Below are 15,323 nucleotides of genomic sequence, written 5' to 3' on the forward strand. Positions count from 1 at the left end.
ATGTTAACATATGGGATGTTGAAGACCAGATGATGAACTTATTTTAAGCCTGCAATCTTTGCTGCAGAAGTGGTAAAATATCACTAATGCTGGACTAATTTTTCCATATTGTCTTTCTTGCTAGATGAGCAGGCATCACTAGGCTTCTTACAACACCTTTTCTTTCAAAATTAGTTTATTCAGTCATAGATCAAGGGCCCACTCTTACAGTTTTCACTCAGACAAAACTCTATTAATGTAAGTTTTGCCTGAGTAAGGACTATCTAGTCAAGCCTCAACAGATTAATATTAAAAATTTCATGTTTTAATGTGCTCCCTTTTACACACTTGCTACGCAATATAAGATTCCTGTTTCTGTACTTCTCTAACAGTGAAATGATCGATAACAGTATTAACAGCAAAGAATTCTTGTTTAACATCAGGCTTTTATACACTTGATCTCTTGAGCTCTGTGTTTCCCTTCCTGAACACGAAGCCCTAAACCCTTCTGTATAGCAATAACTTATCAGTCTAGATTTTTTTTTTTTATCAATAGTCCTCAAGCTTTGTGTGCTTAACAGGTAGTTCTTCAGTATTATTTGTATTGTGCTTGTATCTAAAGGCCCAATTAGCAATGGGGACCCTAGGTGGTGTATGCACACAACAAATTATTGGTTCTTGACCTCAGAGAGTTTACAATGTAAGTAAGAGACAACAGATGGGTTCAATAAACAGATGGAGGGACCACAAGGTAATAATGAGACTATTCTAAGTTTAATGAGCAGCAGTCACAACACAACAAATGTCTGGCTGCTACTCAGTATTTTGGAGGCATGTCAGCAGTTTTAAGGATTGATTTGGAGGAAGTTAGCAGATAGTGACACTCTCCAAACGGCATTGTGGAGATTGATGTTTGTTGTGTCTCAATTGTTTTCATATCATAAAGTATTTTGGCCTGCTAAATCCAGGGTTGTGAGTTCAATCCTTGAGGGGGCCACTTGGGGATCTGGGGCAAAATCAGTACTTGGTCCTGCTAGTGAAGGCAGGAGGCTGGACTTGATGACCTTTCAAGGTCCCTTCCACTTCTAGGAGATGGGATATCTCCATTAATTATAAGGGGAGAGGGATAGCTCAGTGGTTTGAGCATTGGCCTGTTAAACCCAGGGTGGTGAGTTCAATCCTTGAGGGGGCCATTTAGGGAACTGGGGTAAAAATCTGTCTGGGGATTGGTTCCCCTTTAAGCAGGGGGTTGGACTAGATTACCTCCTGAGGTCCCTTCCAACCTTGATAGGCTAGACTATTCAGTTTTACAAGCACAAAAATTTTCTTGTTTCTTGGTTTGCTAGTCCTACAAGCTCAGCCTGGGAAGTGAGAATGAAGCTGGGTTTATCATTTCATGTATATCATGACCAGTCATGAAGATCCTGCAGGCCAAATTCTGCCCTCAGTGACATCTGTGCAGCCTCCCTGTTTTTAAACAGGGGTATCCAGATATAATTGATCAAACCTTATTAAAATTTTATAAAGATACAGAAGGGATAGACTTCACTCACTCAGCTGTATTAGCTCTGCAGTACTAACAGGAATAAGTATGACTTGTTCACAAATGCCAGCAGATGGCTGAATATACACAGGTTACAGAGCTCTTGAGTAAAGAGGTGCCATTTTTTACTTAGCATGGGTTGGCTTCTCCAGCTGGGAATAATCAGGTGTAGTTGAGCCTAGATAGATTTAGAACCTTAAAGAGAGAAAAGTGCTACTGTCTAGAAGGCCAAGGCCTAGAGCTCTAGAGATAGGAGAATTGCTAGGTTCCTGCTGTTTTAGTTTATAGGTGGTTCAGGGGTGTGTGGAAGGATTTAACTGACAAACTGGGAATGTAGCCAGAGATGCTGTTAGGGTTTTGCTTTGTGTGGCTATGCTTTTGATCTCACCAATGCTACCCCCATGTTTATAATTCCTTTTGCAAATTGTAGTAATGCTTTTCCAAATACTTGGATTTCCCCCCACTCCCCCCCATGCACACCTGCACTACAGCTGGTTCTTCACCTTCCTCAACACTTTAGTTCCCAGACTGTTACAGGGTGGGGGAGCTTCCACCTTCATGATGATGAGTTTGCACCTGCAGACCTTGTTGTCCTAGTTCTCCTACATCCACTGCAGCTTTTGCAGTCCCTTTGGTTAGGGTTCCATAGCAATAGACACATCACAGGGCAATAGCAGAGCATCCTGCAAACTTCTTACCAGAGGCCCAGGTGTCTGCACAGCAGCATAGGGAAACTGGCCATTGCCTGTTCCTGTGTTGCCCCAGGAAAACTACCAATTAAAATCCACTCGTAACACAGAAGCTGCTGCAGTGGGTTTAACAGTTTCTTCAGAGAGTTTCCTACTCTGAGTGACTACAGTTTTCCAGAGTTAGCATATAACCCCATCTCTCCTCAGCCAGAGACTGCAGCTGTTTTGGCATTCCCATAATTCCTCTGTAGTAAACTTTTCTTCAGCGTTGCTGATTTAGAGTGGGTGCTTTTGTTTCAATCCAACAGGAGCAGCATTTCAGTGTTTGGTGAGTGATCTTTATTTATACTGTGTTTTAAAAACTCTAGAGTGTTTGGGAATCTTTAGGATAAAAAATGGTTTTGATGAAGGCTAGCTGAATGTAAATTTAATTGTAGGAATTTACTCCTCTCCAGGCAAAGAGAACAATACAGTAAAATGCTTTCATGTTACCCAGGTAACAAATTAGTGGTTAGAAAGCCCCCCAAACACGCCAGCATATAGAGTTGTTTTGACTTAAATGTATCATTTAAATCTTTTGTTGTTTGTTTGGCTAAGAGACTGTCCATTCTTTAATTCAGGCCTACATAGTAATGGTGTAGAGACTAAACATGTAGCCAAACTGTCTACCAGAAAACCTGCTAAAGAGTTGCACTAAGAAAGTTTGAGTGACTATAGGTTGACTCATCTGATCTATTTAGATTGTGAACCATTAAAATATTTAATTGATCAGCAGTTGTTCATTTTCTCATGCTTCGCTTGCTAGGTAATGGAGATTATTAGGTTTAGTGGAAGACGAGCTATGGGGCAAGCACGTATGAGGCCAGATCAAGTAACTCTGCTGCAGTCAATTATAACCCAAGGATTCATTTAATAGAGTCCAACATACAGTTCATAATACCAGAAATCTTTGAGCCAAACAATCTATATTTCACTTATTCAGAGGCGCCCTTTTTTTGGCTTGCATGTCCCTGTTTCAAATTGTTTGTCTAATAGAAGAGATCATGTTAGCTAAGCTAGCTTGTATATTTTGAGCAAGGATTTTGCTGTACAGTAGAATGTTCTTAATTGGAATAGATGTTGGTGGAAAAAGAAACATGGCAATTAAAGTTTTGTCCAGAGCTGCTTTTATTTCCATTAATGGCTTTAAATATATACGGTGAGTGCAACTATTATGTCAAGCATATAAAAAATAGGACATTTCAATAGTTAGGTTCCTATCAGAACATTAATTAGATCCCACTGTCCATCCTGCATGTTAAAGGCTATAGGCTAATTTACATAAATAGTGCAGTACTTTAAAGTGTGCATGTAACAGGGAGAACAGGAACATGTAATGCTATTTGTGTGCAGTGTACTGAAGATAACATTGCTGTGGGAGCCTTATGACTTTGAATGCTTCATCTCTCAGCCTTACTTTTATGTTAATCAAGCCAAATATCTGTGGTATCTAGAGAGAAGCCTACAGCAAGATCTTAGATCCACAAACCCAAATTTTGCAAATAATTTCTACCTTTATAAAGGGATAATGTGAAACCTGGGATCAAAAAGCCCCCTAAATCCTGGGGGGGAGGGGGAGTTGAAAATACAGATGCAAAATTTGCATCTTCAACCCCATTTCTCTTGTTCACTAGAGTAGTTTTTGGGCAAGATGTGAGTATATGTTAATGCATACTAAGCGCTGCTAATGCCCTGATCTTGCAATGAGTGCATGGAGTCCCACTGAATTCAGTGGGGCTCCAAGTGAGCATAGGGTTCTGCCAGCGAGCATCTTATTAAAGGACCAGGGCATAAATGCTTCACTTACCTAGTCTACTTGGTCACAGTTTATTTTATGAAGACTTAACAGAGGCCTTTTGAAAGCTTGATTTTTAATAAAAGTAAAGGTTAGCTAGACATTTAAAGGGATATAGGGATGGTTTATTTTGTTCTACCTTTAAATGTTAGGATTAGTTTGAGAAGCAGAGACGGTGCCGAGATTAATGTTATGTATATAGAAAAAGGAAAATATTTTCAGAGCCAAATTTCTGAAGCCTCGTGTATACAATTGAAGTAAAATAAAAGACCAATATTTTTCATCCTTGTGTTTTTGTGAGGGTGTTTTTGAATGTATTGGGATGGTGTTCTGAGTACCTTTTGGAAGGCATATTAAAAGAATAGGTATATGTGGGTTTTTTTGTTTAAAATACGTTTATAAATCATTGTGGTATGAAGGGTGGCAGCTGATTCCATAATCCGGCCTGTGAAATGGTGAGCCTGTAACTATACAGCTTATAAAGACTCATTACAGCTCTTCCCTTTACCATGTTTTTTCAGATTTGTACTCATAGGCAGGACACCTTCCTAAGGCAGCTGAGGGAGTTATCTTTTTAAATAAAATTCTATTGATGGGTTTATTCAATTTATAAAGATCATGGATATAGTTAATATATCATGTATCCGACGCTCATCCAGGAGCAGAGGTAAACAGTCCACGGTGCAAATAATGAACCTAACAAAATTAACCATACAGCACACTGCACAAAGGACCAGATGATTAAGTATTTGAGAATTGTGGCCACAGAAATACAGGGTGACGTTCTTGTCCCATTAAAGTCAATGGCAAAACTCTCATTGACTTTTATAAGGCTGGGATTTCATAAGAGTGTCTATGCAGGTTATTTGGCCCCCTCCTTGGATATATGTTTGGAGGATAAGGAGGGAAAAGATGAATGAAAAGGGGGAATTATTCCACTATAGAATTCCAAGTAATATGAATGCAAATGTTATACTGCTCCTATATCTCTAGGCCAGAGGGTTTTTAACATGCATTTATGATTCCATAAAAGCTCTAAGAGATCTCTTTATAGGTTTCTATTCATATCTATCACTGTAGCATCTGTGAATAACTTTGTGTATAAGTTGTCTAGCTGAGGGTGGGGGTGCACTGAGCATAGGGCTGGGGGTGCAGGGTCTGGGAGGGAGTTAGGGTACAGGAGCAGGCTGGGGGTTGGAGTGCAGGGTCTGGCCAGGAGCTAGGGTGAAGGAGGGGGCTCAGGGTTGGGGCAGGAGGTTGGGGTGTGGAGTGCTTACCTGGGGCAGCTCCAATTTGGTGTTCAGGGTGTAGGAGCTCCCATTTGGTGCTCAGGGTGGGGATGGGGATATGGGGGGGATGCATGAGTCAGGGTTGGGTGTGTGTGCAGGAGTCAGGGCAGAGGGCTGGGGGTGTGGGCTGGGGTCGTGGGAGTGCTCCTTGCCCTGAGCGGCTCATGGCAGGGGCTGGAGGGGGTATACCCTGATTCCACCACCACCCCCAAGGCCCCGCCTCTGCTTCTTCTCTGTCTCCTCCCCTGAGCAGCGAGCACACTGCGGCCTACTCCTCCCCCTCCCTCACACCAGCGAACAGTTGTTCGGCGGCCGGGGAAGCACCGGGAGGGGAAGGGGCGGGAACACAGGATGCTTGGGGGAAGAGGCGGGGGTAGGGGGAGCTTGGCTGCCAGCAAAGCCTGCCCTGCAGCAGGAGCCGGCAGGACCCAGCTTCTGCCCACTGCGCCCGCAGGAGAGGGCGGGGGGGGGGCAGAGAAGAGCAGGCTGGGGCCCCTTTGAACCATGGTAAATACAGTACTGTCTTTGATAATAAACGTATTCTCATTTCACATATGCGCCACACAAAATGCTGTGTGTTAAGCAATGGGGTGATCCTGAATGGACTCTGTCAAGTTGCTGTGTGCTATTCCTTTGGGAATAGCTGATCTAAGAGCTCTGTGCGTATTCAGTGGAATGGGCTGAGCACTCCAGAAGGATGCTTTGAGGACTTGGGAGTTGGTGTGTGCCTATTGCTAACCTCATGGGCAGTGGGTATCATAGGCAGGGGAAGGCTCTGCCTCCCCAAACAGTCTGGCGTGGCCCTGCCCATGCTCCACCTCCAGCCCCATCCTGCCTGCTGTTCCCTTCTGTGGCCAAGAGGCTGGGACAGGCAGGCTGGGGCCATGGTGCGCACAAGACCCTCGGGCTGGGGCCGCGCCACCTGTCCTCCTGGCTCTGGAACTGCACTTTCTGCCCAGTGCTCCAGGGCTGGAGGCATTCCAGTCGCACTGCCTGCCCAGTGCTGGAGCTCGGGGCGCGTGGGGGGTGCCAGTGGCCACGGGGTATGTGTGTGTGCTCTGGGTTCCAGGGGGAAAGGAGGGCAAAAGGGGAGGGGCCTCAGGCAGAGGGGGAGGGACTGAGGGGGCGGGGCTGAGGGCTAGCCTCTTCCAAGGGCACGTTCACCCGCCACTCATGGCTAACCTGTACCGAGAGAGAGCGGCTGGTGGAGACCTGGAAGGCAGTGCTTGGGTTGCCAGACGCTGATGGTTTCAGGGAGCTGATCCATAGCAGGTATAGACAAGGCTTAGGTGACTCACAAGCCTGGGTACCCCTGGGAAGCACCACACGTGTATAGAGTGCCTGTCATTCCCAAGCACTTCACAACTAAACTGAATTGCAAATAGGGTGACCAGATAGCAAGTGTGAAAATTGGGCCACTCTTTTTCTTTCCCCCCCGCAGATGATGGGTATAGTTGTGTATACAAGTCAAACCTCTTAATATCAGGCCAGTCCCGATCATATCGGGACATCTGGTCACCCTAATTTCAACCACCTCAGAAACATCTGTCATTGATTCTTGTCTCACTGTCATTAGCCTGGTCTCTTACTGATATTTTCCAAAGCACATATCATGGGATCTCAGGCCTTGATTGTGCAATTTACAATTCAGGCTTGACCCTGTAGGCCTCAGTGGAGCACCACTGAGTCTGTCGGCTGCAGGATTGGAGCCTTTGTGCAGCCAGGGAATGTTGCAGAACAACATAGGGAAGGGAAATTTTGGCCCAAAACATTTAGAGATACTGTGCTTTTAAGATCAGTATAATGGACTCGGCAGACAGAACCTCTGTTCTTCTGTCTGAATGACTGGTTGCCAGTGTAAGTACATTAGCTTTACTGAAGTTACTTTGATTACATTGGTGTAAATCAGAGTAGGAATATCCTACTGTTTTTAAGGTTTTATCCAGATGCCGAGAACGCTAAGCTTCAATAGCTCAGTTGAAGTCAATGGGAGTTGTGTGTCTAAATCCTGTGCAATCTGTTGAAATTTAAATAGTTATAAATAATAAGACATTATAGCAACTGTTTTCAGATAAATACTGCAGCTTGCCAATGCAATTCCACACAACTCTGTTTAAGGAAGCAGCCTCTTGACCAAATGCATTCTTTAACTCTGTAGTAGGCTTACCTAATACAATAAAACCACTATACCCATTGGCAGACAGTAATAAGCATGTATAAGATAAACAAACTTTAGTGGCAATTTCCTAACTTGGCTTTCAAATGTAAAAATTACACATGTCTAGTTAAAGTGTTTGTTGGAAATGAAATAAAATGGAAACTGTGGGACACAATGGGCCTGATATTGTTCCCAAGCTGTTTTTGACTCCATTGTCTTCAATGGAGCTGTTTCTTATTCACATTCACACAAATGTAAGTGAGGGCAGAATCGGACTCATAGTCACAAAATTATACCGAGGAAACAGTCACTGTAGAAATTGGTGTGTGATTAAATCACAGAGCTTGGGAATTATCACGCACAATCCTGGCAAGTTAGTATATACTCCTGTCCCTTTTAGAAATCCCCAAAGTGTAGGGTGGATGCTCAAGACCCAGTGAAAATGCCCCCCAAACCTGTTGTTTGGTATTGGCCAGTTATCACTGTTTAGGGCCACTGCCATAGCACAAAAGAGAAAATCAAAATATGAGATTTTGATTATACAAAATTAAAGGCCCTTTCTAGTTTTTATAATAGTTTATTTTGAATCTAATGGTACCTCGGCTATCAACAACTTTTTGCTTAATTGATGGGGAATTTTTTAGTGTGTGGATTTTTTTCTACTCCCTTCAGAAACTAATAAAAAAAAAAACAAAAAAAAAAACAAAAAAACCCTATATTTTATAAGGTAACAGACATGGTTTAAAAAAAAGGGTTCAAACAGTCTTTAACACATACAATAATGCAGCATATCAACAGCAAATGAGAGGATCCAGAACTTCCTTAGAATAGTGAAACTACATCTGGAGCCTAATCCTTTTTTTGTTTTTTGTTTAAACTCTTATCCACCAACATTTCCTCCTCCTCCCAAGAAAAAGAAGTTCCCATGTCCATCTAGACACCCATCAAACATTTCACCACCCAATCAGGAATCAGCTTCCGCCCATTAATTAACCCACCCTCCCCCTTCCGAGAATAAGAATTTCAAAAGAACAGAACAGATGATTTGGGGTGTGGTATGAGAGCTCCCATTCAAAAGAGGTCAGATAGAGGTAGATCTGAAAGAGAGGTCAGAGACTCACTTTGCACTGGTGTAAATGACTTCATAAGACTGAGGCCTTGGCTACACTCGCGGATTCGCAGCGCTGTGAAGCGCGAGTGTAGTCACGCCGCCAGCGCTGCGAGAGCTCTCTTGCAGCACTGTAAGTACTCCACCTCTCCGAGGGGAATAGCTTGCAGCGCTGCGAGCGAGCGTGCAGTGCTGCAGGCGCTGATTACACTGGCGCTTTACAGCGCTGCACTCGCTGCGCTCAGGGGGGGTGTTTTTTCACACCCCTGAGCGCAGCAAGTGCAGCGCTGTGAATTGCCAGCGTAGCCAAGGCCTGAGGAGAATAGTAAATGGGGAACCCCACAACTGAGAATTGCTACTAATATGAACTATTACTCAAGTGTCATTCTCAGCTTTCAAATAGCAGGCTTCTGCACGTTTGCAAGGCCTCAGCTATCTTCTGGTGGGCAAAAAGGTGCCATTGCACTGGGTTCGCAAAATGAATGTTGCACATTACCAACATATGCTTTTAGGACATAGGGGTTTAGGAGAGAATACTTTAAGCATCTCTCTCTGACTTCTCTATGGCATCCTTTCCTTCTGTAGTGGACAGAAAAGTCTTTAAATAAAATGTTTTTCTTTTCATAGTCCCACTTCTTCCTTTGCTGTAATGCTGCTAAGACAGCTTGCTGTATCTGGGGAGCTATAGAGCTGCACTCTTACCGTTCTTGGCCTTTTGTTGTTGGGGTTGGGTCGGAATTAATGCGCAATGATTAAGGTAGATTTTTAGGTGATTATGCTTGCATTCCTGATTGAAGACCTCAGAGCGCCACCTTTCAAGGAATGGTCTCAGAGGGGGCATTCAGCTCTTTTTCTGGAGTTCCACAAAACAGACAACTTATTCCTTCTATTTCTGTATCTTTCATATGCCTCCCCAACATTGCCACCTCCCAGGTATGAGGTAATTTTCATTGAACCTGCAATGTGTCATCCTCTAGGGCAGTGAACCTTCTTTCTGTCCACTCTGGTTGCTGCACACATTCAGTTGAGTTTTCCTTGTATTTTGTCTATTGATGAAGTGACAATGGAGGCCTTAGGATCAAGTCTGCAGCCAAAGTGATTTTAAGATGAAGACTTTCAATTACTGCTTCTGAATTTCTTTTTACTACTAGGGCTTGTTAAAGACTGTAAGCTGCTGGGCCAATACATTGGGTGATGCATCCAATAACTTTCCCAACAGCAGGGTGTCAAGCTTTTTTCTTTAGGGTTGAATTTTATTTCTCCAAATCAAAACAGTTCAACATAAATCCTACAGATAAGCGGGCCCTTTCCCTTGACTCAGGCTAGGGCCTCCTGCAGGAGCCTATGTGCTCCCTGCAGGTCTGCACTTCCGGGCCCTCTGCCTGGGAGCTAAGGAGAGCCTCCCTGTGTAGGGTAGCTCACACAGTGCTCCTTTGAATCTCTCCCTGCACTCTCCCCACAGAACTTGAGTTGACCTTTACATCTTCAGCTGGCTGAGCCCCAACCCTCTTAAAAGACCTGGTCATCCTGTGACAAGCATCACTTGAACCACTCGTTCCTGTTAATTCCTCTTCTTGCTTTGGCCCATAGTGGGATGTTTTTGCATCTTTGCCTCCTGCCCATGGCTACGTTTATAAGCCAAGATTGAGCTAGAGACACTCTTCCCCAAATATTGGTATTTTTCCCCTAGTTTTCATGTTGCTAACTGGAATCTTTAAAAAATGAGGCCCTGAGGTAGGAAGCTGGGCTATAGTGCTACTCTACTTTGTATGAGTGCTGTTCTGCCCATCCTGTTTTAATACAGTCAATTAAACACAGAACGGCAAATAATCGTAAAGGCTCATACTCTCCCTCTCCCCTCTGCTGCTACTAAGGATGGGAGATTTGAGGGAGGGTGAAAGGAAAATGTCAGGCGCCACTGTTGGTTCTTAGGCCTTGACTTGCTCTTCTACTATTTCCTGCCTTTATTTCTCTATCAGTTTTCTACTAGCGCCCATTGCTGCAGTATTTGAGGGCTTGCCTACATAAGCATTTACTTTGTGGCAAGCTGGGGTGTAAATCTATCCCTCATTAACACACTAAGTGGACCCTGCTACCATGCACTAAAAGGTCCATAATGCGATTGAATCTACTTCCATTTCAAAGAGGGGTTGATCAACGCACACTACAGAACTTTGAGTGCATACTAGCTGGGGTGTAAATTCTAATGCACACCAGAGTGTTGTGCACGAACTGGCTTGTACATGGACCCTGTTGGTGCATGGAGTTCCCTGATGTGAGTTAATGTAATCCTGTTTCCAGCAGTACTATATTAACAGGCAGTAGGGAACTTTTAATGTGCTCCCACAGGGACCACGTGGGTTGGTTAGTGTGCAATATGCTGGTGCACTAGTGAGGATTAAGCCCTTAGTGCGTGGTGGGGTGGATTTATACCTTAGTTTGCAGGGTAGATTTATACCTTAGTTTGCTGTGAACTAAGGCTGTGTCTACAATATGGGCGGTACAGCTGTAACACCATAATGCAGATGCTTCCTGCAGCAACAGAAGAGGTTTTTCCATCAATGTGGATAATCTCCCTCCTGAGTGGCAGTAGGAAGGTCAGTGGAAGAAGTCTTCTGTTGACCTAGCCATGTCTACACCAGGGATTAGGTTAGTTTCACTATGGCACTCGGGGTGTGAAAAATTCACACCCTGAGTGCCGTAGCTATGTCAACCTAATTTTTAACTATAGACCAGGCCTAAGTGTTTATATATACAAGATCCTTATTGCTCCCTATTTTAGTTAGATTGGCAAAGTGAGATCCCTAGTCAACCTCAGAGAGTCGTCTTGTCTTTTCTCTTTTCTGGTTATAGGGGACTCTGCTTAGAGTAGATTTTTTTTTTGTGGGGGTGGAGGGAGCAGGGAAGGTGTTTGTTGTTAAATCCATTACAGAAAGGCTTGCCACTACTAGCGGTGAGAGGCTCCCTTAAAGAAAAATCCTTTAGAATTTAATAAGGAGTGAACCTATAGGGTTCTATAGAAATATAATGGGGATCTATAGTTTTAAATGTTTGGGGTGTTCTAGTCCACCTATAGAACATCATAGTTAGGGATATATTTATGTATTGCATTCTATAGGATGGTAACAAACAAACAAAAATACCAGCCAAACACCCCAACAATTGTGGACAAATGTCTATACAATTCTGTAGGACTGTTCTGTGGGGGCGGGGAAATAGATTAGAGAGAGGATTTGTCCCTTCTAGAGAAAAATGACCATTGGTGCTGAGTTCTACTGCTTTCTCCTCCCTGCCCCTTCCCTCTCCTTGCAGTATTATTCCATTAAAACTCAAGGGCTGGGATCTTTTTTTATTAAAATTCTGTAAACAAATGGCACCTCAATACAAATACTGTGATGAATTTATTACTTTTTTGGTTACATAAGTGTCTCCAGTGAAAATACATCCAGGAGAATAATAAGAATGTACACAACTTTAATATAAATTGTAGTATGTGTTTTGTGCATAAAGGATGACTAAGGTCCTGATGCAACATATCCCTTAAAGCTTAAACATATGCTTAACTTAAAGCACATGAGCAGTCCTCTTAAATTTAATGGAACTACTAGTGCTTTAAGTTAAGCATGTGCATAAATGCTTTGTTACATCAAGTTAGGCATATGCTTAAGTGTTGCTGGAGTAGGGCCTAATATACCTAAACATACACTTTTTTTCCTAAGAAATTAAAGTTTCCCTTGTTAACAATTGCAGATAAAAAGCTAGTCTTAGCTTGTCATTTATTTTTCAACGTTATGCTGCATTACAAATGCATAGTCCTAGGATTTTGACCTCCAGGTTATTGTGAAATATGACCGCAGTTTGTGTTGATGAGATTGGGGTGTTGGTTAGCTTTGGGGATTGGCAAAGCAGTTTGTATAAAATAAAAAGCGCTCCTGAACTCATGTCAAATTGAAAGAAACCATTCTGGAGTTTATAAAAAATGTTAACTTTAATTCATTGTTTTGAAAGTTTGCCTGCCTCTGTGCTTAAGGCTTCTGTCTGGGACAGTAAGTAGAAATTCAAAACAGAGAGGCTGTTTCTGTTTTTGTTCACAGCTAGTCTGGAAGCAGGAAGTAACAGAAATCTTTTGAGATAGTCAAACCTTCTGGCTCTGGAAATCTCATAATGATAGGCTAAGTGGCCATGCTTTCAGGTATGAGAGAAAGGCAATGTCTGTTGGTTAGAACAGATGGCTAGTCATCAAGAGAATCTATTTCTGAGTCTGCCACTGACTTACTGTGTGACCATAGACACTTCACTTAACCTGATTCCTCTTCTCTTCAATATGTATAATATACTTCAAAAATATGAATGAATTAGGATTCACAGCAGACTTGTGAAGTACTTTCAAATCATTACATGGACAATGCCATACAAATGTAAAGTACAGAATTATCTTTACTAAGCCCTAAACAATGGAAGTAAGGAGCCTAAGTACTTTTGAGCATATTAGGACCCAGTGGAAAGACTGCTATTGACTTCGTTTTCTTTGTATCAGATCTTTAGAGGTTCACCCATGACTAGCTAACTGCTGTGATGTCTGTCACTTCCCCATAAAATTGCAGTGTCATCATCTTGTTATCCTTCATACAGATGTGTGTGTGTGTGTGTGTATGTATATGTGTATATATGTATGTATATAATTCTTCCTTCCCGTCACTGCCCATCCCCACACCCTAGTCTAAATTACTTTTATTAAAGTGCTGTGTTTGTACTGGCGTAAACCTAGAAAATGCAGTTCTTTCCAGTGTGAATTACCTTTCCTTTAATGGAGAGTAAGATTGAGGGGTTAGACCATCAGCAAAGAGAGACTGTTTTCAAGACTGGTCATTCCTCTCTTTTCGGGACCGGGAGGCCAGGTTCTACTATTGAAACAATTAAAGTTGTTTCCTACAAATACAGTACATATTCCAGAATGAGCCATTTACTTGCAAGATCCTTTCTTGGTTTTATTGATTAGCATACAACTGTAAACGCTGTTCTGCTGTCACTTGCCATCTTACTATCAGGTGATCTCCAGAGTGGGATCTCTGATATGTTACAGCCATTACAAGTTCACCTGTTATTAATCATCATATTTTCATGTACAGTGTTGACACCACCATCATATAGGTATAGTTAGTTGGATCTACCCTGCAGGGATTGATGATGTTCCTGCCCTTGCAACTTCCACAGAACATCTTACATGATTACAGAGGCAGTTCCAACATAGGCACAGAGTGTAGTCCCTGTATGGAAGGACAAGGACTCTCCTCACAAAATGTAGCTCTCAAGGACCTCTTGGACTTTAGGTGGAAGGCACTTAGCTAGCAAAAGGAGATGTTTACATCCAATACAGTGTTAAAAACTTATTTCTACCTATATAGTAAGCAGCCATGACATGCTGGAGAATGGTTTTGTTGAGTTAAAACCCGCTGTAGTCCATTTTCAGAATAAAACCTCATTTTAAGAGCTAATATATTGAGGATATTATGCAAACTGCAGTAAAAAAATACAGTACTTATAAATAGAAAATTATTGGCCTTTTAGGGACTTTATTTGGGTTTATTTTTCATCAGAACTGAGACACATGGTACACATTGCACCCTAATCCTACAAAATGTTTATTGCTGCTTAAGACCATGGAATGCTGTGTGTGTAATGAGGAAGTAACTGGTGTTACTGAGTCTTTTTATATGATAACCTTAAAATGCAGACTCTCTGCTGGGTGGTTATAAATAACATCAGCCTATTGAGGTGTATATTTAGCAAAGAGAGATCGTTAAAGAGATACCATACAGTAGAAAGGAGGATGTGTGGGGTGGTGAGGTAATGAATTATGTGAGATACAGATCATAACTCCTTCAGCAAGATTCATGATTCATAAGCGCCTGCCATGTACTATGATACATTAAGAGTTTTTTGATTAAAAATTAAACAGAGCATCTAATTTACAGTAGATGCAGCTTCCTGACCTGATTTTGAAGGGGCATATATAAATAAAACAGTGATTTCAACATCAAAAAGCCTCTTTAGGATAGGCTGTGGGACCCTGGTGTTTCAGCTGAATCTCATTTTCCAAAGCAAGCTACTAACATTTTTAGCTAAACAAGATTTCTCCGGGTAAAGACATGATGGAAGCCTATTCTGAATCTGAAATTCAGAATGAGGTACCTTGTGGAAACCAACATGAGGAAGGAAAGATCCATACAAAGTGAAAAAGGAGATTTTTTTTAAATGCCAGTTTGTTCTAAGTAGTAAAATGCATACAGTATGATAGGACTTGAGCCAACCCACCAGATCCTAGCCCCGATGGAGAAATTTGAATCTGAATTTCACTGCTGCCCCCTTTGTAGGGCTTTCAGGACTCCAAATAGGAGGCAAGATTTAAACAAGGAAAAATACAGTGCACAATACAGTAAGACCTACTAGACATTCAGGGGGGGAAATGAAGGATAGTCACTCTGGCCCCTCCCATCACATAGTCACTCTGTAATGTAAACGAAATTCCAGGCTCATGCTTCCACCCACAGCCATATACCAACAGAACAGGGAAAAACAGCAGACTCTAGAAGATAAATTGATTGCCATGGAACTCTATGGCTTACACCAGCTAAGGATATGACCCCTTTAAAGGGTCATTTCATAAGTAAAATTTTTGTCCAAAACTATTTGCCAAGGAGAACTTACTGTCTCCTCTTTATA

The 15,323-nt window shown here is 42.3% G+C and overlaps 1 long non-coding RNA gene across 2 annotated transcripts in view; it reads left to right on the forward strand.

The window, feature by feature from the left end:
* Positions 1 to 1,614: 1,614 nt before the first annotated feature.
* LOC135975753 (uncharacterized) overlaps positions 1,615 to 15,323 on the forward strand; it is a 119,004-nt gene continuing 105,295 nt past the window's right edge. For both annotated transcript variants that reach the window (XR_010592773.1, XR_010592778.1), the window contains exon 1: positions 1,615 to 2,539. This is a non-coding gene — a long non-coding RNA (uncharacterized LOC135975753). The remainder of the gene's footprint in view (positions 2,540 to 15,323) is intronic.

This window comes from Chrysemys picta, chromosome 1, assembly GCF_011386835.1.
Source record: "Chrysemys picta bellii isolate R12L10 chromosome 1, ASM1138683v2, whole genome shotgun sequence".
Taxonomy (NCBI): domain Eukaryota; kingdom Metazoa; phylum Chordata; order Testudines; family Emydidae; genus Chrysemys; species Chrysemys picta.